The sequence below is a fragment of the Bos grunniens genome, chromosome 14 (genome assembly GCF_055505025.1).
Source record: "Bos grunniens cultivar Pamir isolate PY7600 chromosome 14, Bosgru_T2T1.0, whole genome shotgun sequence".
NCBI lineage: Eukaryota > Metazoa > Chordata > Mammalia > Artiodactyla > Bovidae > Bos > Bos grunniens.
The window spans coordinates 68,840,964-68,866,133 of record NC_141178.1 but is presented as its reverse complement, the minus strand read 5'-3'; the positions used below and the strand labels follow the sequence as shown (position 1 = coordinate 68,866,133).

The 25,170-nt window shown below is 40.3% G+C and overlaps 1 protein-coding gene across 42 annotated transcripts in view; it reads right to left on the bottom strand.

Annotated features, from left to right (window-relative positions):
• The window catches only part of LOC147359626 (uncharacterized), a 243,029-nt gene that overhangs the window by 202,061 nt on the left and 15,798 nt on the right, over positions 1 to 25,170 (bottom strand). For 15 of the 42 annotated variants that reach the window (XR_015141018.1, XR_015141021.1, XR_015141022.1 and 12 more), the window contains one exon: positions 13,117 to 13,277. The exons of 13 other annotated variants lie outside the window; for them this stretch is intronic. The gene's annotated coding sequence lies outside the window, so the exon portion shown is untranslated. Of the gene's footprint in view, positions 1 to 12,800; positions 12,952 to 13,116; positions 13,278 to 16,346; positions 16,426 to 25,170 lie in introns of all 42 variants that reach the window. 14 more of the 42 variants (XR_015141031.1, XR_015141028.1, XR_015141029.1 and 11 more) reach the window with 5 other exon arrangements.

The window sequence follows — 25,170 nt, the reverse complement described above, 5'->3', positions numbered from 1 at the left end:
TAAACACATGGTCAAAGTCTACCTCGCTAGTAATAAAATGTGTCAACCTCGTATACCTTTGTGGAGCTTCCCTGGTAGCTCAGCCATAAAGAATCTTCCTGCCAATGCAGGAGACATGGGTCTGAGTGTTCAATCCCTGGGTCAGGAAGGTCCCCTGGAGAAGGAAATGGCAACACACTCCAGTGTTCTTGCCTAGAAAATCCCATGGACAGAGGAGCCTGGCGGGCTACAGTCCATGGGGTTGCAAAGGAGTTGGACACAACTGAGCAACTAAACAACAACCTCATGCACCTCTGGATGCGACGCACCGGGAAGGGGATACCATCGTGTCTGTGCAGAGACCTTCCCAACCATCTCGTCCACACAGCGTAGTGAGCACAGTACCACGTCTCCTGTGTGCTGTCCTCCTGTGCACTTCCCCACTCTTACTCCAAATCACAGCAATGATGCCTGTGCATGTGGATGCTGAAATATCTTAAGTTCAGTTGACATTACCAACAACAATCATCAGACAATGGAACTGTGTTGATGCAAAACAAGCCCTCATTCTACTTGGGGAAAAATTCAATTAACAACGGAATCATGTAGAGCCACCCGGTGGTGATGGAGATTTAGTGGCATACTGCAGTTGAAAGCTGCCTGTAGGGGCCATGGGGCTATTTCCCCCTTATTCTTGCTTTGCCAGCCCCCAGCAACCATGCTGGTTGCCACTCATCACAAATCAAATGAAACAAAAATCACCAGGGGTTAAAAAGCCTACACTGGATTATAGTCACGCCATTTGGAACATAAAATTTTACTGGTAATTGCATTCTGCTGAATAAATATCCTGACATCAGCTTATGGCACATAGTATTCTGATGGTGATTATTTTCATTTAAATGTGTCTGCCTCTAAATAAAATAGGAAAAGGTACAATGACACGAGGTTTGGAGATGGAATGGATAGTCTGTTCATTAAACCAGAGGTTCTGGCGTGGAGTTAGGATTGTGGGTGAAACAAATTACACAGAGATTTATTTCACATTATGTCTTTGCAAAGTTATCTATTGAAGCCATACACTTAACGGTTTTCAAACTCTGTTGTATGTATATAGAGCCAGGGGCCAGAAGTACAGAAGCTGAGGCTCTTTCCCAGACATTCTGTATTCGAATCTTTAGGAGCAGGACTCAGGAATCTACACTCTTAACACAGTTCTCAAGTCTTCAGTGAACTGCCATTTTGACGAATACTGTTCTAAATGTTTACCAGTCTTATTCCAAGGTATCAACGATGATTCAAGTATAAATTGATCTAAAAAGCACAAAGTCTACCACTGGAAATAGGCCAAGGAACAGCAAGTATGATTCATGGGTCAAATCTGACTCACCAACTGTTCTTACATATAAAGTTTTATTGGAACACAACCATGTTTATTTGTTTACAAATTATCTACAGCCACTAAAGGCAGAGGCAACAGAGATCAAATTGCCAACATCTGCTGGATCATCGAAAAAGCAAGAGAGTTCCAGAAAAACATCTGTTTCTGCTTTATTGACCATGCCAAAGCTTTTGACTGTGTGGATCACAATAAACTGTGGAAAATTCTGAAAGGGATGGGAAATACCAGACCCCCTAACCTGCCGCTTGAGAAACCTGTATGCAGGTCAGGAAGCAACAGTTAGAACTGGACATGGAACAACAGATTGGTTCCAAATAGGAAAACGAGTACGTCAAGTCTGTATATTGTCACCCTGCTTATTTAACTTATATGCAGTGTACATCATGAGAAACACTGGGCTGGAAAAAGCACAAGCTGGAATCAAGATTGCCAGGAGAAATATCAATAACCTCAGATATGCAGATGACACCACCCTTATGGCAGAAGTGAAGAACTAAAAAGCCTCTTGATGAAAGTGAAAGAGGAGAGTGAAAAGTTGGCTTAAAGCTCAACATTCAGAAAATGAAGATCATGGCACACAGTACCCAAAACAAAACCAGAGAAAGTTCTAGATATATTTTTACTATTTTTATGATCATTCTTTATTTTTTTATTAATTTTTTTAAAAAAATTTAAGTCCTCTATTATTTCTTTAATTTTCACTTTTATAACCTACTATTACTTTGCAACAACAACAAAAAAAAGACTCTTATTTTTTTTAAAGCAAACTTCATATATATATTTTTTATAATTTTTGTGACCTTGTTTTTTTTCTTCTTCTCTTTAACATTGTATTTTTGAAATTCCAGACTCTACTCTAGATTTTTAACTTTTGCTTTGTGGTATTTGTTATCAATAGTGTACTTATATTTTCTTTATAATTTTTGCGACTTGGTTTGTTTTCTGTTTTTTCTCTCTTTTCCTTCTTCTTTTCTTTAACATTGTATTTTTGAAATTCCAAACTCTACTCTAGATTTTTAATTTTTGCTTTTATATATTTGTTACCAATTTTGCACCTTTAAGAACCCAATCTTCAGTACCCATTTTTCAGTAGAGAGCGAGATTACTGGCTTGACTGCTCTCTCCCTCTTTGGACTCTCCTTTTTCTCCACCAGGTCACCTGTGTCTCCTCCCTAACCCCTCTCGACTCTATGCAACTCTGTGAATTTCTGTGTGTTCCAGACAGTGGAGAACACTTAGGGAACTGATTACTGGCTGGATCTGTCTCCCTCCTTTTCATTCCCCCTTTTATCCTCCTGACCACCTCTGTCGCCTTCCTCCTTCTTCTCTTCTCTGTATAATTCCGTGAACATCCTGAGCGGTACAGTTGTGGAGTGCACATAAGGAAGTGATTACTGGCTAGCCTGCTCTCTCCTCTATTGATTCCACCTCATCTCATTCAGGTCACCTCTAACTCCCTCCTCCCTCTTCTCTTCTCCATGTAATGCTGTGAACGCTGGGTGACCCTCATGGTGGAGAAACTTTTCATCTTTAACGTAGATGTTTTATCAGTGGTGCTGTATAGAAGCAGAAGTTTTGAAACTACTGTAAAAATAAGACCGATAACTTACTTAAGCAGGAGGCTTAAGTCCAACCCCTAACTCCAGGGAACTCCTGACTCCAGGGAACATTAATTGACAGAAGCTCATCAAACGCCTCCATACCTACACTGAAACCAAGCACCACACAAGGGCCAACAAGTTCCAGGGCAAGACATACCAAGCAAATTCTCCAGCAACACAGGAACACAGCCCTGAGCTCCAAGATACAGGCTGCCCAAAGTCACCCCAAAACCATAGACATCTCATAACTCATTACTGGACACTTCATTGCACTCCACAGAGAAGAAATACAGCTCCACCCACCAGAACACCAACACAAGCTTCCCTAACCAAGAAACCTTGACAAGCCACCTGTACAAACCCACACACAGTGAGGAAACGCCACAATAAAGAGAACTCCACAAACTGCCAGAATACAGAAAGGACACCCCAAACTCAGCAATTTAAACAAGATGAAGAGATAGAGGAATACCTAGCAGGTAAAGGAACAGGATAAATGCCCACCAAACCAAACAAAAGAGGAAGAGATAGGGAATCTACCTGATAAAGAATTCTGAATAATGATAGTGAAATTGATCCAAAATCTTAAAATCAAAATGGAATCACAGATTAATAGCCTGGAGACAAGGATTGAGAAGATGCAAGAAAGGTTTAACAAGGACCTAGAAGAAATAAAAGAGAGTCAATATATAATGAATAATGCAATAAATGAAATCAAAAACACTCTGGAGGCAACAAATAGTAGAATAACAGAAGCAGAAGATAGGATTTGTGAATTAGAAGATAGAATGGTAGAAATAAATGAATCAGAGACGAAAAAAGAAAAATGAATTAAAAGAAATGAGGACAATCTCAGAGACCTCCAGGACAATATTAAACGCTACAACATTCGAATCATGGGGGTCACAGAAGAAGAAGACAAAAAGAAAGACCATGAGAAAATACTTGAGGAGATAACAGTTGAAAACTTCCCTAAAATGGGGAAAGAAATAATCACTCAAGGCCAAGAAACCCAGAGAGTCCCAAACAGGATAAACCCAAGGCGAAATACCCCAAGATACATATTAATCAGATTAACAAAGATCAAACACAAAGAACAAATATTAAAAGCAGCAAGGGAAAAACAACAAATAACACACAAGGGAATTCCCAGAAGGATAACAGCTGATCTTTCAATAGAAACTCTCCAAGCCAGGAGGGAATGGCAAGACATACTTAAAGCGATGAAAGAAAATAACCTACAGCCCAGATTATTGTACCCAGCAAGGATCTCATTCAACTATGAAGGAGAAATCAAAAGCTTCTCAGACAAGCAAAAGCTGAGAGAATTCAGCACCACCAAACCAGCTCTCCAACAAATACTAAAGGATATTCTCTAGACAGGAAACACAAAAACGGTGTATAAATTCGAACCCAAAACAATAAAGTAAAAGACAGTGGGATCATACTTATCAATAATTACCTTAAACATAAATGGGTTGAATGCCCCAACCCAAAGACAAAGACTGGCTGAATGGATACAAAAACAAGACCCCTACATATGCTGTCTACAAGAGATACACCTCAAAACAGGGGACACATACAGACTGAAAGTCAAGGGCTGGAAAAAGATTTTCCATGCAAACAGGGACCAAAAGAAAGCAGGAGTAGCAATACTCACATCAGACAAAATAGACTTTAAAACAAAGGCTGTGAAGAGAGACAAAGACGGTCACTACATAACGATCAAAGGATCAATCCAAGAAGAAGACATAACAATTATAAATATATATGCACCCAACATGGGAGCACCACAATATGTAAGGCAAATGCTAACAAGTATGAAAGGAGAAATTAACAATAACACAATAACAGTGGGAGACTTTAATACCCCACTCATACCTATGGATAGATCAACTAAACAGAAAATTAACAAGGAAACACAAACTTTAAACAATACAATAGACCAATTAGACCTAATTGATATCTATAGGACATTTCATCCCAAAACAATGAATTTCACCTTTTTCTCAAGCACACATGGAACCTTCTCCAGGACAGAACACATCCTGGGTCATAAATCTAGCCTTGGTAAATTCAAAAAAAAACTGAAATCATTCCAAGCATCTTTTCTGACCACAATGCAGTAAGATTAGATCCCAATAACAGGAGAAAAACTATTAAAAATTCCAACATATGGAGGCTGAACAACACGCTGCTGAATAACCAACAAATCACAGAAGAAATCAAAAAAGAAATCAAAATTTGCATAGAAACGAATGAAAATGAAAACACAACAATGCAAAACCTGTGGGACACTGTAAAAGCAATCCTCAGGGGAAAGTTCATAGCAATACAGGCATACCTCAAGAAACAAGAAAAAAGTCAAATAAATAACCTAACTCTACACCTAAAGCAGCTAGAAAAGGACGAAATGAAGAACCCCAGGGTTAGCAGAAGGAAAGAAATCTTAAAAATTAGGGCAGAAATAAATGCATAAGAAACAAAAGAGACCATAGCAAAAATCAACAAAGACAAGAGCTGGTTCTTTGAAAGGATAAATAAAATTGACAAACCATTAGCCAGACTCATCAAGAAACAAAGGGGAAAAAAAAAAAGAAACAAAGGGACAAAAATCAAATCAATAAAATTAGAAATGAAAATGGAGAGATCACAACAGACAACACAGAAGTACAAAGGATCGTAAGAGACTACTATCAGCAATTATATGCCAATAAAATGGACAACGTGGAAGAAATGGACAAATTCTTAGAAAAGTACAACTTTCCAAAACTGGACCAGGAAGAAATAGAAAATCTTAACAGACCCATCACAAGCACGGAAATTGAAACTGTAATCAAAAATCTTCCAGCAAACAAAAGCCCAGGTCCAGATGGCTTCACAGCTCAATTCTACCAAAAATTTAGAGAAGAGCTAACACCTATCCTACTCAAACTCTTCCAGAAAGTTGCAGAGGAAGGTAAACTTCCAAACTCATTCTATGAGGCCACCATCACCCTAATACCAAAACCTGACAAAGATGCCACAAAAAAAGAAAACTACAGGCCAATATCACTGATGAACATAGACGCAAAAATCCTTAACAAAATTCTAGCAATCAGAATCCAACAACACATTAAAAAGATCATACACCATGACCAAGTGGGCTTTATCCCAGGGATGCAAGGATTCTTCAATATCTGCAAATCAATCAATGTTATACACCACATTAACAAATTGAAAAATAAAAACCATAGGATTATCTCAATAGATGCAGAGAAAGCCTTTGACAAAATTCAACATCCATTTATGATAAAAAAGAAAACTCTCCAGAAAGCAGGAACAGAAGGAACATAACTCAACATAATAAAGCTATATATGACAAACCCACAGCAAACATTATCCTCAATGGTGAAAAATTGAAAGCATTTCCTCTAAAGTCAGGAACAAGACAAGGGTGCCCACTTTCACCATTACTATTCAACATGGTTTTGGAAGTTTTGGCCACAGCAATCAGAGCAGAAAAAGAAATAAAAGGAATCCAAACTGGAAAAGAAGAGGTAAAACTCTCACTGTTTGCAGATGACATGATACTCTACATAGAAAACCCTAAAGACTCCACCAGAAAATTACTAGAACTAATCAATGATTATAGTAAAGTTGCAGGATATAACATCAACACACAGAAATCCCTTGCACTCCTATACACTAATAATGAGAAAACTGAAAGAGAAATTAAGGAAACAATTCCATTCACCATTGCAACTGAAAGAATAAAATACTTAGGAATATACCTACCTAAAGAAACTAAAGACCTATATATAGAAAACTATAAAACACTGGTGAAAGAAATCAAAGAGGACACTAATAGATGGAGAAATACACCATGTTCATGGATTGGAAGAATCGATATAGTGAAAATGAGTATACTACCCAAAGCAATCTATAGATTCAATGCAATCCCTATCAAGCTACCAACGGTATTCTTCACAGAGCTAGAACAAATAATTTCACAATTTGTATGGAAATACAAAAAACCTCGAATAGCCAAAGCGATCTTGAGAAAGAAGAATGGAACTGGAGGAATCAACCTGCCTGACTTCAGGCTCTACTACAAAGCCAGTCATCAAGACAGTATGGTACTGGCACAAAGACAGAAATATAGATCAATGGAACAAAATAGAAAGCCCAGAGATAAATCCACGCACATATGCACACCTTATCTTTCACAAAGGAGGCCAGAATATACAATGGATTAAAGACAATCTCGTTAACAAGTGGTGCTGGGAAAACTGGTCAACCACTTGTAAAAGAATGAAACTAGAACACTTTCTAACACCATACACAAAAATAAACTCAAAATGGATTAAAGATCTAAACGTAAGACCAGAAACTATAAAACTCCTAGAGGAGAACATAGGCAAAACACTCTCCGACATACATCACAGCAGGATCCTCTATGACCCACCTCCCAGAATATTGGAAATAAAAGCAAAAATAAACAAATGGGACCTAATTAACCTTAAAAGCTTCTGCACAACAAAGGAAACTATAAGCAAAGTGAAAAGACAGCCTTCAGAATGGGAGAAAATAATAGCAAATGAAGCAACGGACAAACAACTAATCTCAAAAATATACAAGCAACTCCTACAGCTCAACTCCAGAAAAATAAATGACCCAATCAAAAAATGGGCCAAAGAACTAAATAGACATTTCTCCAAAGAAGACATGCAGATGGCTAACAAACACATGAAAAGATGCTCAACATCACTCATTATCAGAGAAATGCAAATCAAAACCACTATCAGGTACCATTTCACGCCAGTCAGAACGGCTGCCATCCAAAAGTCTACAAGCAATAAATGCTGGAGAGGGTGTGGAGAAAAGGGAACTCTCTTACACTGTTGGTGGGAATGCAAACTAGTACAGCCACTATGGAGACCAGTGTGGAGATTCCTTAAAAAACTGGAAATAGAACTGCCTTATGATCCAGCAATCCCACTGCTGGGCATACACACTGAGGAAACCAGAAGGGAAAGAGACACATGTACCCCAATGTTCATCGCAGCACTGTTTATAATAGCCAGGACACGGAGGCAACCTAGATGTCCATCAGCAGATGAATGGATAAGCAAGCTGTGGTACATATACACAATGGAGTATTACTCAGCCATTAAAAAGAATACATTTGAATCAGTTCTAATGAGGTGGATGAAACTGGAGCCTTTTATACAGAGTGAAGCCAGCGAGAAAGAAAAACACCAATACAGTATACTAACGCATATATGGAATTTAGAAAGATGGTAACAATAACCCTGTGTACGAGACAGCAAAAGAGATACTGACATATAGAACAGTCTTTTGGACTCTGTGGGAGAGGGAGAGGGTGAGATGATTTGGGAGAATGGCATTGAAATACGTATAATATCATATATGAAACAAGTCGGCAGTCCAGGTTCGATGCACGATACTGGATGCTTGGGGCTGGTGCACTGGGACGACCCAGAGGGATGGTTTGGGGAGGGAGGAGGGAGGAGGGTTCAGGATGGGGAACACGTGTATGCCTGTGGCGGATTCATTTCGATATATGGCAGAAGCAGTACAATATTGTAAAGTTTAAAAATAAAATAAAATTTAAAAAAATAAAAATAAAAGTTTAACATTTAGAGAACTAAGATCATGGCATTCAGTCCCATCACTTCATGGCAAAAAGATGGGGAAACCATGGAAACAGTGGCTGACTTTATTTTGGGGGGCTCCAAAATCACTGCAGATGGGGATTGCAGCCATGAAATTAAAAGACGCTTACTCCTTGGAAAGTTATGACCAACTTAGACAGCATATTAAAAAGCAGAGACATCACTTTGCCAACAAAGGTCTGTCTAGTCAAGCCTATGGCTTTTCCAGTGGTCATGTATGGATGTGAGAGTTGGACTTAAAGAAAGCTGAGCGCTAAAGAATTGATGCATTTGAACTGTGCTGTTGGAGAAGACTCTTTAGAGACCCTTGGACTGAAGAAGATCTAACCAGTCCATCCTAAAGGAGATCAGTCCTGGGTGTTCATTGGAAGGACTGATGCTGAAGCTGAAACTCCAATACTTTGGCCTCCTGATGCAAAGAGCTGACTCATTTGAAAAGACCCTGATGCTGGGAAAGATTGAGGGCATGGGGAGAAGGGGATGACAGAGGTGAGAGAGTTGGATGGCATCACCGACTCATGAGTTTGGGGAGGCTCTGGGAGTTGGTGATGGACAGGGAGGCCTGGCGTGCCGCAGTTCATGCGGTCGCAAAGTGTCGGACACGACTGAGTGACTGGACTGAACCTAACTGAATGTGCTCAGTGCATATAACCACAACAAACAGTTGTTATTTATTGAATGCCCACTGTTTTAAGCACTTTCTATTTACTAATAATAGCCATCATTTGTTGAGTTTTTCTTATGTGCTAGATCCTAAACACATGGCATGAATGAGTCCACATATATTTCTGTAAGGTAGGCAGGATTATTAGCCCACTTTTCCAGGTGAGGAAATTAAGGTCGAGAGAAAACATACCACTTACCAGAAAAAGTTGCCAGTAATAATGGGCAGAGCTAGAATTCAAACCTGGCAGTCTAGTTCCTCAATCTACATTCTTGACCACGACCCTATGTTAAATTATAATGTGTCATTTAGTCCTACAGTAACCCACAAGGATATATATTGGCTTGCCTACTTTGGAAATTAACAAAATGAAATCCACAGAAGATAGGAAAGACCTTCAGTCACAGATACGGTGAAGTGGCAATGCTCAACTTCATACCCAGGTCCATCAGACTCCATTAAACATTATTTTATATGCTTGTGCTCTTGAGTTCAACACAACTACCTCTGGAAGCTTATTATGGGAATTAAATAAGACCACCCATGTGTTTTATACATGCTAATATACTATACTGAATGTTGGACTGAATTGCCTGTGAGCACACCGTTCAGTCATCACTATGCCTATTAGCATTAGACAAATAGTCTCTAAATTGCAATCCTGTATGTCTATCGGTCTGTTTGTTGATTTTAAACTGTAATAGTTTATGTATAAGTTACATACGTGCATTATTATACTAATATATCTTCAGTCTGCCACATATTAGCTAATTGCTCCTGGCAGCTTCTTATCCTATCTGTGCTTCAGCTTCCTCATTTTTAAATAGGGACAATAGTATTTATATGAGGTGTTGTGAGAGTTAAAGTAACTAATAGAAGTAGAGCATTTGTAACAGTACCTGGTACATAAACAAAATGCATAAACAATAAAATGCATAAAATAATATGATTGTGCATAAAAAAATATACAAAAATAAACTGTAAATAAGAAATGAGTTAAATTTTATTTTAGTGTACTGATTAATTATATACACTTTTCTGCCTTACCCTAAAGTATTACTAATATCACTAATTTTAGCAAGGAAGTATGATTGAACAAGTACCACTGCTTTTTATGTCTGGATATAACATTTTGTCATATAGCTATTTGATAGCCTGGTTCTAAGTAATACTGCAGTGGGCTGCCATGCCTTTCTCCGGGGGATCTTCCCAACCCAGGAATCGAACCCAGGTCTCCCACACTGCAGGCAGATTCTTTACAGTCTGAGCCACCAGGGAAGCTACTGGAGTGGGTAGCCTATCCCTTCTCCAGGGGATGTTCCTGACCAAGGAACTGAACTGGGGTCTCCTGCATTGCAGGCAGATTCTTTACCAGCTGAGCTGCCAGGGAACCCTGATTTTAGCAACGAAGTATGACTGAACATGTGCCACTGCTTTTTAAAGCCTGGATATGACATTTTGTGACACAGTGATTTGATGGCCTGGTTCTAAACTTACTTTGGTTTTTCATTGTAGTGGTTGCCTAGTTGAAAAATATACTTCACAAAGTAATACAGGTGCTTATGGAAAAGCATATTCATATACAAGTCTTATGTTTGATCAATAAATTTCCATCTTCTATAACGTTAATCTCTTTCCTTAACAAATTAAAGGAAGGTATGTAATAGTTATATTTTTACAGATGATCTTAAAACCTACCTAAAGGCTTCATTTGGACCGTTTTTTAACAAATTAGAAAATTCACTTTCAAAGTATTTTTAATATTGACATATAAGAGTTGTACAGGTAAAATACATCAGTCTTAATCTCAGGAACAAAAATCACATAGTGATGAAAATATCTTTAAACATGCACTTTCAAAATTCTTTCTCCAAACCATGAGTTTTCTTCAAAGGCCATTATTTCCTCATTTATTACCAAAAATATCACTTTCATTTCAAAAAGATTGATTAAGTATGTATATTTTCTCAAAAAAAAATGCTGCTAGATAACATATCACCAATAGCCATTGTTTTTAGCTCATGATATATCTGAGAAAAAGTTCAAACCAGGATGGAGCATGCTATTTTTCCATTTTTCCATTGTTCTTATTATTGACTTGAATTATTAGGACCATCTTGACCAGCAGTTTCTTTCCAGAAAATATTTTAAGTCACTTATACATTTTAAGAGTGTTAATTTATCATACTCAGTAATAGTGTATAAATCCATTTCACCAAGAACATGCAAACTACAATACGTCACTGGAAGTTCAGAATGAGGGAGGTGCCACCAACTCTAAGTTACAGAGCTCCCATTCCTCTTGCAGACCATGTGATGCAGAATGCTCTACTTGAGTGATGAGTGATGGAAGCAGTATCAATCACATATTCACTACTAGCAAAGTTTAGTGTATTTCTCTTTTCTCAAGATAAAATCTTAATAGAGTTTGGAGTTCTAATATCTGGTGACTCAGTGTACAGTATCCACCTGCTGATGCAAGAGATGCTAGTTCGACCCCTGGGCAGGCAAGATCCCCAGGAGAAGGAAATAGCACTGGGAAATCCCATGGACGGAGGAGCTCGGCAGGCTACATTCCATGGGGTTGCCAAAGAGTCAGACACAACTTAGCGACTAAACAACAACAACAAAATATTTTCTTCAGGCATCTTAAGGGACAGTCTTGCACTTCCCTAGAATGCACACACCATAATTCGGAAGTGACAGCACGAAGCTGGCTCATGTCAACAGTGCCACTGCATGGTCATCAGAGAGTAGCATGAGTCCTATTTTTGCCTCAGACCTCTATTCTTCCCATTAAGGGCACTCAAGCACTCACAGCTTTTCTCTTTCTATTCTTCACTATCCTTATTATCAAACTCAAATATATTAACACACAGGCACACTTTTAAACTCCATCTCTCGTTTCATTCTTATATCTCTCCTCCATGAATCTTCCTCTCCCCCACGCTTATTTTTCTGTGAACTGAAAAATTAATCATTCCTTAGAAGCATAAAGATAGTCATTAGTCATATGCCAAAGATAGAAACTCTCCATTTTCATCTAAAATTAAACAATGAAAAGTAAAATGTTAGTCTCTCAGTCGTGTCCCACTCTCTGAGACCCCATGGACTATCGCCTGCCAGGGTCCTCTGTCCATGGACTTCTCCAGGCAAGAATGCTAGAGTGGGTTTTAACCACAGATATATAAACATATACATGCAAAGACACACACACTCACACATACATATGCATTGTTGTTGGCCAGTCACTAAGTCCTGTTGGACTCACTGTGACCCCATGGACTGTAGCACACCAGATTTCCTGCCCTTCGCTGTAATACATGCATTTTATAAATATATTTAATATGCAGTTAAGATTTCAACCTATGACTTCTGGGGATACGCACACAGCAGTAGTCATGGTAAATTCTAGAAACAACACTTTTTTAACCACAGACATATAAACATAGATACGCACATACACATATACTCACTCCCTGGAGCTCAGATGGTGAAGAATCCACCTGCAATGTGGGAGACCTGAGTTCAGTCCCTGGGTAGGGGAGATCCCCCTGGAGGAAGGCATGGCAACCCACTCCAGTATTCTGGCCTGGAGAACCCCCACGAACAGATGAGCCTGGCAGTCTACAGTACAAGGGGTCGCAGAGAGTCAGACATGACTGAGCAACTAAGCACAGCACACATACACACTTAAAATTGCACACATATATAAGTAATATACAAAGTATGTGCCAGACGGTCAGGACCACATGGCTACGAGCAGAAGCGCTGGACACGCAAAGCGCTTACCTGCCCTGGGATCTGAGGGAGACACGTCTTGCTGGAACTGTTTCAAGGTGTTTAGCAAGTTGAGAGCGATGCTTGAGAAGAAACTGCTAATCTTCCAAGCAAGAAGGTTCTTGGGAAGGGCTCCAGAGGCCTTTGTCCAGTCTGACAGGTCTCTGAGGGTCCTAGTGGAAAATCAGACAGTAAGAAGCGATTTGTGACAGGGGCTGTTGTCTCAGTCCAAGTCGCCGAGGCAACAGCCCACGGCCTGGCCAAAGGACACAGCGAAACCCCAGCGGAAATGCTATAGTTCCCACACAGACCATCAATATCTCCTGAACATCCAGAGGATGTGACCACAGGTTGACCCTGGAGCTGGTCCAGACAATGAGGCTCCTCACCCTCCTCTAGCTTTAAAATGTACGCCCACAGGTCCTTCCCTGTGGAAGGGAGCCATTTTCAAGGAGGTAGTTTTGAGAGATTGGGGTGATGTTGAGACCCTTTGAATTGTTCAAACTTCTCTATAAAGTTGAGATTTTGAAGAGCAGGGGAGGAGATCTACTCGCAAGGGTGAGCAAGTAGCATGTGATCATCACTTGTATAAATAAAAAGATTTGCAGGTGAAATCCTGCTGTTGTTTAGTTGCTGTGTCTGACTCTTTTGTGACCACATGGACTATGTAGTCCACCAGGCTCCTCTGTCCATGGGATTTCCCAGGCAAGAACACCAGGTCCATTAAACAGAGTGCTTGGCACAATTATGCTCGTGACTTGGATAAGTTAGGACCTTATCCAAGTGACCCAGTGATTCCCAGATACTATTTCAAAACTTAATAAGTGATTTCCATGTGCCAGTTTCTGTTCAAACTCCTTTAATCCTCACAAGAAGCTGGTGAGGTAAATACTATCAGGATTATGATTTTACCAGTGGAAAAAAAAAGTACAGGGAGATCAAGTGACTTTCTTGAAGTTGCACAGCTAAAAAGTAGCTGGGAGAGCACTATGGACCCAAACAGTCCACCCCTGTGACCTGGACCCTCTCAGGTATAGTGCCTACAACTTTACACCTTATCAATGCATTCCTTTAAAGCAGGAACCACTTTCTTCATTTTTGGACCCCTCTCAAACTGGGTTTAGAATGTCCTCATAATCCCATGAAAATAGAAACACCTCAGAGAAATGTGAAATATTGAGTGCTAATAGCACTGCATGTGCTGTGCTTATTCTGATTTTATTCAAATAGAAAGTGGAACTGCAAAAGAAAATCAAGTGCTAAGAAAGGTAACTCCAGGCACCATGTCTGGCTCACCCTGCAGCATTCTATCCATGCATATGGTAACCAACAGGAAAATAAACGGGCCCGAATCGTTACCCCAGAGGTATATGGTCTGTAAGCACGAAGAATTATTTTATTCTGCTCTGGGGCCCATTTTATACTCAACTCTTCATTTCTCCACCTCCTTATGAGCCTGTGCTGCAGAAGCTATCCCCAAGTGGAAGTGCTCATTTCCCCCACTTATCTGAGGGGCCAAGAGGTCAAGATAACACATTGTACTGAGAAGTGATTGGGTCCTTCCAAGGTTTACATGTCCTCAGAGTAATAGGTCCAGAGGACCCCTGACTCCTGCCAGGACCTGAGCATAACACCCGTTCCAGTGTCTCCCCACAGCCTGGAGACTTCCCTTCCCCACCAGACCAAAGCTCCATGAAGACAGAAGGACATTTACTCTCTTCATTGTCATAGCCCCAGCACACAGCTCAGAGCCTCTCCTGTCAGGTATTCTCAATAAATACCCAGAGGACGTAAAGTCTGCTTCTAGCCCGTGGTGCAGACGAAGATGTTTTTGTCCCCCAAGGGACACTGGACAGTGTCTGGAGAAGGTTTTGTCATCACACCTCGTGAGGAGGGGGTGGAGAAGAGAGGCACTGCGGTCTGCCCGGTAGAGGTCAGGGATGCTGGGAAAGCCTAGGATACACAGGACAGCCTCCATAACAAAGAATTTCTCAAGAAATCAACCCTGCTGAGGCTGACAATCTCTGTTCTGATTCACTGCATCCCTTTGATTAATGAAAAAACTGAGAACTGAAGAGATGATATTTCTGACTCAATCTTGCCCACCAAAACAGTGGTAGAGTCAGACCCGGGGCCTGACTCCCAGATCAGGCTCGTGTCCTCACTGATTAATACTCCAGAAATAAGGACAAGTCTCTTCAGAGCACTGGTGTGGTTGCTCAGGCCAAACAAACTCATGCTAAAAAGACAATCTTAGATTATAGCATGATTCCCTGCTATTTTCATTTAAAAAAAAAAAAAAACCTACATAGCTTATTTTACTACACTGTGGAGACACTGGTTTTTTTATCACTCATTTTTCTAAAGATGGGTTAATAGCTGGTTGTGTGCTGTGCTAAGTTGCTTCACCTGTGTCTGACTCTTTTGACCCCATGGACCATAGCTCACCAGGCTCCTGGGCCACCTGGGAAGCCCAATGGTTGGTTAAAGGGTGAAAAATTAAAGACAAGAAGGTGACTCCTGAGCTCTTTCTCTCTCATTCTCTTAAAAGAGGAACAAATGGAAAAGAGTTAAATCTGCTAACTTTCAACAGTAGTTGCACTATTAACTTTTGTATTTTTCAAACTCTAAGCAACACGACCTGAGCTCAAGCATCTCCTGAAGCTGCTGACCATCCCCCTGGCTGCCTTGTTTTCACAAGTGCTCTCAGGCTCCAGGAGGAGGCAGAGTGGAAGACAAGCAGAAGCTAAACCTTAGGGTCTAGACACCTCTGCCACTTACTCGGGCAAACTCAAGAGCCTCTCTGAAACTGAATTTTCTTATGAAAATGGAAAATTTATAAAGGATGTATAGAACAGTGTTTTGGACTCTGTGGGAGAGGGATGGGGGATGATTTGGGAGAATGGCATTGAAACATGTATAATATCATATAAGAAACGAATTGCCAGTCCAGGTTAGATGCAGGATGCAGGAGGCTTGGGGCTGGTGCACTGGGATGACCCAGAGGGATGGATTGGGGAGGGAGGTGGGAGCGGGGTTTAGGATGGGGAACACATGTACACCCGTGGCAGATGCATGTTGATGTATGGCAAAACTAATACAATATTGTAAAGTAAAAAACAAATAAATAAATAAAAGAACCAAACAAAAAAAAGAAGAATAAAAAAGGAAAAACAATTATAGGGATATTTTTTAAAATGTAAAGATGAATTAAGTTTCTCCTGAAAAGACTGAGCACTTACTTGGTAAAGAGAACAGATGTCTGCTTTTAACTGTCAACAGAGCTTTTACTTTTTTTCTTCCTTTTCATCCTTCAAAATACTAAAAATACCAAGCCAAGAATTAGTAGCTAAAATATATTCCTCCCCGTCCTCTCCCTCTCCAGTCAGTAACGCTAAATTCTTCAGGCACTAGAACATGATATTGAACAGTTTGCTCTGGGAGCTAACCTGATGACTTTTGTCTGTTACCGGCTCCATAGATCTGTTAACACTGATTATCTAGTGTGGATTTGTTACTGCACTAGACATTCCCTGGTGGCTCAGTAAAGAGTCTGCCTGTGGTGCAGGAGACCAGGGTTCAGTCCCTGGGTCGGGAAGCTGCCCTGGAGAAGGAAATGGTGACCCACTCCAGTATTCTTGCCTGGAAAACCCCATGGATGGAGGGGTTTGGCAGGCTACAGACCATGCGGTCACAAAGAGTCAGACACGACTCAGTGACTTCATTTTCACTTTAGACATTCACAAGGAGGGAGGGACGGACCGACAGGAAGACTCTGATCTATACCCTGCTCTCAGGAAACTCACAGTTTAGTGAAGAGACAAGATGAGAGCACATACAATCCAAAACCACGAACAACGGGGTGCATGCATGCCTGAGACAGATAATTCTTCCACACTTTCACACATCAGATTCCACTTGTGCCTGGGTGCATGTGCTAACTAACGTTAGTTCAGTTCAGTTCAGATCAGTCGCTCAGTCGTGTCGACTCTTTGCGACCCCATGAATTGCAGCACGCCAGGCCTCCCTGTCCATCACCAACACCCGGAGTTCACTCAAACTCACATCCACCGAGTTGGTGATGCCATCCAGCCACCTCACCCTCTGTCGTCCGCATTCCAGCCATCTCATCCTCTGTCGTCCCCTTCTCCTACTGCCCCCAATCCCTCCCAGCATCAGTCTTTTCCAATGAGTAACGTTAGACACCCTTCAAACATCACTTGCTGCGGGACACATGCGCTGACGTTAGATACCTCCTCAGACAGCACTTGCGGTTGGGCGCATGCGCTGACGTTAGACAGCCTTCAGGATTCCTGGCCGTTGGGCATCACTGGCTGTTGGGCACATGCGCTGACATTAGACACCCTGTCTTTGCCTTTGGGACTCACGGGGGGTTGGGCGCATGCGCTGACGTTAGACACCCTTCAGGAGTCTTTGCCTTTGGGAATCACTGGCTATTGGGCGCATGCGCTGCCGTTAGACACCCTTCAGGAGTCTTGGCCCTGGGGAATGACGGCGGGGGTGGGGCGGGGGTGGGGAGGGGGGGGGGTGGGGAGGGGGGGGGGTTGGGCGCATGCGCTGACGTTACACACAGCCTCAAACGTCACTTGCAGTTTGGCCAATGCGCTGACCTTAGACACCCTTAAGGATCACGGGCGGGCAGTTGGGCATCACTAGTGGTTGGGCACATGCGCTGGAGTTAGACACCCTTCAAGGATGAATAGCATTCAAGGAGAGTTTTCAGGGAGGAACACATTTCAGCAGGAGACAAGAGCCAGGTTCCAGAAAGTAGAGAGCATTGGAATTTAAGAAAAATGCTTTCCCAGGAGGGCAGGCTCTGCAAAGGGGCCTAATGGGACTGAAGATAAAAGCAAACAGGCTTAGAAAAGAGAAATGTACCTATTTTGTTTTTTTCTTAATTTATTCCATATTATTTTATTTATCCCCTACGCAGATGGGAACTGCTCAAGATTTTGGAGCAGTACGGGATACAAACTGAGAAATGTGCTTTCCAGACGGTTCTTTGGCAACTCTAGGAAGAACAGATGAGTCGATTGGTTCAGGGCAGGGAAGAGACTAAAAGCAGAGTGAAGCTAACTAAGACCAGTTCATTTTCTCCTTGGTTTGAATTAAAAGTAGGGTCTGATGTTTGGAAGGGGTCTTAAAGGTCACTTGGTGCAGCCTTGGACCCTGTGCCAGACAGTAATGGGAGACACAGAAATGACCCAAGGGGTTAGTGAAGAGCTCAGCTCCACAGCAGACAGAGAGGTGCAGGGGAAAGACCTCAGGCCTGGGCACCCGTCCCTCCTGCCCAGTGAGCAGAGCAACCTCAGGCAGGATACTTTCTGGGTCTTGGTGCCTTTCTCTGTGAATATTAACTTTCAACGGACAGAGATGTAGTGATAACAAAATTATACCTCCTACCCACTGTAGCCTGGGCTACCTAAGTGGTGCTGGTAGTAAAGAACCCGCCTGCCAACACACGAGACACAGAAGACACGGATTTGATCTTTCAGTCAGGAAGAGACCCTAGAGTAGGGCATGGCAACCCCCTCTAGCGTTCTTGCCTGGAGAATCCCATGGACAGAGGAGCTAGGAAGGCTGCAGTCTACAGGATTGCACAGACTCAGACACAACTGAAGTGACAGCACACACACCCACTGTGGCCTAGCACGGGGTACACACACCACCTCTTGGTTGCAGCCAAAATCTTCGTGCTTTTTTCACTCATCCATAGGACCAAATTTCATCTCCTAAAAACACACAGGGCATGTTTGATACCAATTTCCTAAGACAAATACTAGAAGATAGAAACCATGTTGCCACAAGTCTTACCTTTGCTAAAGAACATTAAATATCACCCTCCTCAGATAACATATTTTCCAAAGCACTTATCTTTGCAATTCCTAATACATGCACTGTGATGCCTAAAATGGTCTTTAAAATAAAACCATATTCCTGTGTATGGTGAGGGTTAGGCTCTCACTAATGCAGTTCTGAGTATTTTACTCCTACAGAGTGAGTTCATTTGGCTAAGCGGAAGAGAGGGGCTCTGTTGCTGACCTCTAGAGACTTCTGAACCCTTTTGCATTCCTCCACATGCTAGTCTGACAAATTCTCAAGTGTACTCTAGGACAAGGCATTAGGAGAAAAAAAAATGAGAACCACTGGTTTAAGACACATGTATCAGTGTTTGGCTGACTACCCAAAATAAATTACGATTAACAAGATTAAAATAACTTCAACACTTCATGTTAAAGAGGCAGGGATAAGCTCTCTCTAAGGCAGTGCATAAAAGAGCAGAGCAGTTTTCAGTACAAGCAGCCTGGTCTTGGGACCCTTGGCCTCCCATAGGAGGAAAGAAAGAAAACAGGAGGGAGCACGTCATGCCTGTCCCATCAGTGTGGAGAACAGACTTCTGCTTTTGAAAACGGGAGTCTCTCTTCCCTGACTCCACGGCCCACAGCAAACACACTCAGCAGCATGCATTATTGACCCCTCACTCTGGACCAGGTTCTGTGTGAGGTCTTACAGATGGTAAGGTGATTAAACCATCACTGTTGCTCTCAAGCAGCTGGAAGTCTGACTGAGGAGACTGTTAGAGAACAAGTAAGACTAAGGCAATATAACCTAGTACATGTAACAAGGATAAGCAGAACCTAGATTTTGTACTTAAGGTCTAAGCAGGGGGCCAGAACAGCTGTTAAGAGCTAGGGTGGAGATTTCATTCAAAGTGCCATTGGCAGTAGCAAGCAGTCACGGACAGCTCAAAACTAAAATTTCACAAGGATTTCACCAGGCTGAAAGATCAGGCAGGGAATTCCAGGCCAATGGAATAACATGCCCAAAAGCTTACTGGTGGGAAAGCCCAAAGATTATCAAGGAAAAGGCAAATATACCTATGGGATTTAAAACCCCTAAACCATGTGGAGTCAAAGAAAGGCTTTTAACCACGGAAATTACACAAGAGATTAAGTGGAATCCTCCAGAACCGTGTAGAGAAGGAGGTGGAGGAGCGACTCCAGAGTCAGGGAGAGCTGTTAGAAGACATGAGACCAGGTCACAGATGGAGCCCTGGATTAGGGCCGTGTCTTTAGGGATAGAGAAGAGATGGTGGGTTTGGTAGATATTTTGGACATGTAGCCAAATCAAGATGTACCACATTCTTGAGTAAATATTTGAACATGACACTGTGCTACTGTTGAGGGCCCAACAATTAAAGCAAAGGACGGGTCCTAATACCTCCCAGCACAGACACAGATGAACTACTGTGAAAGAGAGCCACCTTATTGAGGCATTTGTGCTGTGCAAAGATGCCAGGAGAAAATTAAATACTTTATTTCCCTATGTATTTATGAAGCACTTCACTCATCCCAAATTCTCATTGATTGACAGGCACCGTAATACACTCCCTACATACATAATCTCATTTACTATCTTAAAAAAGGCTAGTGCACTGGGACGACCCAGAGGGATGGTATGGGTAAGGAGGAGAGAGGAGGGTTCAGGATGGCGAACACATGTATATCTGTGGCGGATTCATTTTGATATTTGGCAAAACTAATACAATTTGTAAAGTTTAAAAATAAAATTAAATTAAAAAAAAAAGAAAGTAAAAAAAAAAAAAAGGTACTATATTCAAAGCAACAAATTAACTGCCGTGAAAAAAAAAAAAGATGAAAAAAAAAAGCTTTTAAAAGCAAGTTTTATTATTGTACATATTTATAAACAATAAAGCCTAGTTTTATTGTTTAAGTACCTTGCCCAAAGTCACAGTTAATACACTGCTGGCTTACACATACAGAGGAGCATAGCAAGAAAGTATTTCAACAAATATTAAATTGAATTTTAAAATCTCTGCATCCCAGAAGTTTATGTGGCCCAGTCTCTGACCATTAAATAAATCCCCAAAGGAGATAGTTTCTTTCATACATTGCTGGTGGAAATGAAAATTGGTGTGCTCCATGTGGAAGGGAATTTGGAGATAGTTAGCAAAATTTCATACACACCGACCTTTTGACTCAGCAATTTCACTTCTAATCCAGCAGCTACACCTTCAAAAATATGAAAGTAAATGTGAACATTTCTTCAGCATTGCTTGCATATGCAAAATACTGGAAACAACCTAAATGTCCATAAATTGAAGAGTTACTGAATAAACTATACTCCATCCATACACTGAATGGTAGATAGCCGTTAAAAAAGAGGTGTGTGGGGGTGGGGGGGACAACTTCCCCAAATTGGTATGGAATGACTTTAATGATCTGATTTTTAAGTGAAAAAGAGCTGTCTAAACTGTTTTCTGTAGAGTATGTTATAGCAAGAATCCTCTTAGGTCATTTTAGCCAGATCCCCTTTTTCTCCCTGTAATGTTTTCTCACCCACTGCCTTAGTCTCTGGCTATAAATCCCCATTGGTCCAGGTTGTATACAGAGCTGAGCCCAATCTCATGACTCCACTGTAAAATCCCACTACAGTGGTCCCTCCACCTACCATGATGGTCCTGAACAAAGTCTGCCTTACCATCTGTAACACACATCATGGAGTATTTTTTTCTTTAAGATTAGCAAATTTGTTTTTGGTGCAAGACTGTGAGTTAGAAATTCGGAAACTAGTTTACGTGTATACTTGGATTATAGTAAGTAAATCTGTGGTGAAAAATGTGGGCCAAGTTTCTCCCAGTCAGAGAAAGGAGCTATAAATAAGGAAAGAAAGTGACAATAAATCCACTGATGTGGGACTGGGATTAGGACTATTAGCATGAACTCATAGTTGTAATATGTGTGTGCGTAAATAGATACAGAAATGAATATGTATGTATATTTTTCATTAGTAAATAAATCATTTCATAGCTATCTTTGCTGAGAAATCCTAGAAGCAGTTAACATATCAGTAGCAATAACTATAAGTAGTGCCCATCCTTTGGTTTATAAATATCATTGTCGGATAAAAGGAAATAGAGATCCTTAAAGATATAGGAAATTGGAGGACAGAAGCATTAAAAATTATATGTGTAAGATGAGCCTGGAATATTTATGGAACCAAAAATTAGGAAGGAAATGTTCAACAAATGATGTGAACACGTTGAGAAAGACACATGGACTAAATTGAATAAGCTCCCACTGACTAAATCTGGGACAGTTTGAGCAACAACATAAATACAAGTATAGTAATGGGTTATAACCCACAGACTAAAAGTATGAAAGGAGAAATTAAGAATAACACAATAACAGTGGGAGACTTTAATACCCCACTCACACCTATGGATAGATCAACTAAACAGAAAATTAACAAGGAAACACAAACTTTAAATGATACAATAGACCAGTTAGACCTAATTGATATCTATAGGACATTTCATCCCAAAACAATGAATTTCACCTTCTTCTCAAGCGCACATGGAACCTTCTCCAGGATAGATCACATCCTGGGCCATAAATCTAGCCTTGGTAAATTCAAAAAAATAGAAATCATTCCAAGCATCTTTTCTGACCACAATGCAGTAAGATTAGATCTCAATTACAGGAGAAAAACTATTAAAAATTCCAACATATGGAGGATGAACAACACCCTGCTGAATAACCAACAAATCACAGAAGAAATCAAAAAAGAAATCAAAATTTGCATAGAAACGAATGAAAATGAAAACACAACAACTCAAAACCTGTGAGACACTTTAAAAGCAGTCCTAAGGGGAAAGTTCATAGCCATACAGGCATACCTCAAGAAACAAGAAAAAAGTCAAATAAATAACCTAACTCTACACCTAAAGCAGCTAGAAAAGGACGAAATGAAGAACCCCAGGGTTAGTAGAAGGAAAGAAATCTTAAAAATTAGGGAAGAAATAAATACAAAAGAAACAAAAGAGACCATAGCAAAAATCAACAAAGCCAAAAGCTGGTTCTTTGAAAGGATAAATAAAATTGACAAACCATTAGCCAGACTCATCAAGAAACAAAGGGACAAAAATCAAATCAATAAAATTAGAAATGAAAATGGAGAGATCACAACAGACAACACAGAAGTACAAAGGACCATAAGAGACCACTATCAACAATTATATGCCAATAAAATGGACAACGTGGAAGAAATGGACAAATTCTTAGAAAAGTACAACTTTCCAAAACTCGACCAGGAAGAAATAGAAAATCTTAACAGACCCATCACAAGCACGGAAATTGAAACTGTAATCAAAAATCTTCCAGCAAACAAAAGCCCAGGTCCAGATGGCTTCACAGCTCAATTCTACCAAAAATTGAGAGAAGAGCTAACACCTATCCTACTCAAACTCTTCCAGAAAATTGCAGAGGAAGGTAAACTTCCAAACTCATTCTATGAGGCCACCATCACCCTAATACCAAAACCTGACAAAGATGCCACAAAAAAAGAAAACTACAGGCCAATATCACTGATGAACATAGATGCAAAAATCCTTAACAAAATTCTAGCAATCAGAATCCAACAACACATTAAAAAGATCATACACCATGACCAAGTGGGCTTTATCCCAGGGATGCAAGGATTCTTCAATATCCACAAATCAATCAATGTTATACACCACATTAACAAATTGAAAAACAAAAACCATATGATTATCTCAATAGATGCAGAGAAAGCCTTTGACAAAATTCAACATCCATTTATGATAAGAACTCTCCAGAAAGCAGGAATAGAAGGAACATACCTCAACATAATAAAAGCTATATATGACAAACCCACAGCAAACATTATCCTCAATGGTGAAAAATTGAAAGCATTTCCTCTAAAGTCAGGAACAGGACAAGGGTGCCCACTTTCACCATTACTATTCAACATAGTTTTGGAAGTTTTGGCCACAGCAATCAGAGCAGAAAAAGAAATAAAAGGAATCCAAATTGGAAAAGAAGTAGTAAAACTCACTGTTTGCAGATGACATGATACTCTACATAGAAAACCCTAAAGACTCCACCAGAAAATTACTAGAACTAATCAATGATTATAGTAAAGTTGCAGGATATAAAATCAACACACAGAAATCCCTTGCATTCCTATACACTAATAATGAGAAAACTGAAAGATAAATTAAGGAAACAATTCCATTCACCATTGCAACGAAAAGAATAAAATACTTAGGAATATATCTACCTAAAGAAACTAAAGACCTATATATAGAAAACTATAAAACACTGGTGAAAGAAATCAAAGAGGACACTAATAGATGGAGAAATATACCATGTTCATGGATTGGAAGAATCAATATAGTGAAAATGAGTATACTATCCAAAGCAATCTATAGATTCAATGCAATCCCTATCAAGCTACCAACGGTATTCTTCACAGAGCTAGAACAAATAATTTCACAATTTGTATGGAAATACAAAAAACCTCGAATAGCCAAAGCGATCTTGAGAAAGAAGAATGGAACTGGAGGAATCAACCTGCCTGACTTCAGGCTCTATTACAAAGCCACAGTTATCAAGACAGTATGGTACTGGCATAAAGACAGAAATATTGATCAATGGAACAAAATAGAAAGCCCAGAGATAAATCCACGCACATATGGACACCTTATCTTTGACAAAGGAGGCCAGAATATACAATGGATTAAAGACAATCTCGTTAACAAGTGGTGCTGGGAAAACTGGTCAACCACTTGTAAAAGAATGAAACTAGAACACTTTCTAACACTATACACAAAAATAAACTCAAAATGGATTAAAGATCTAAATGTACGACCAGAAACTATAAAACTCCTAGAGGAGAACATAGGCAAAACACTCTCCGACATACATCACAGCAGGATCCTCTATGACCCACCTCCCAGAATATTGGAAATAAAAGCAAAAATAAACAAATGGGACCTAATTAAACTTAAAAGTTTCTGCACAACAAAGGAAACTATTAGCAAGGTGAAAAGGCAGCCTTCAGAATGGGAGAAAATAATAGCAAATGAAGCAACGGACAAACAACTAATCTCAAAAATATACAAGCAACTCCTACAGCTCAACTCCAGAAAAATAAATGACCCAATCAAAAAATGGGCCAAAGAACTAAATAGACATTTCTCCAAAGAAGACATACAGATGG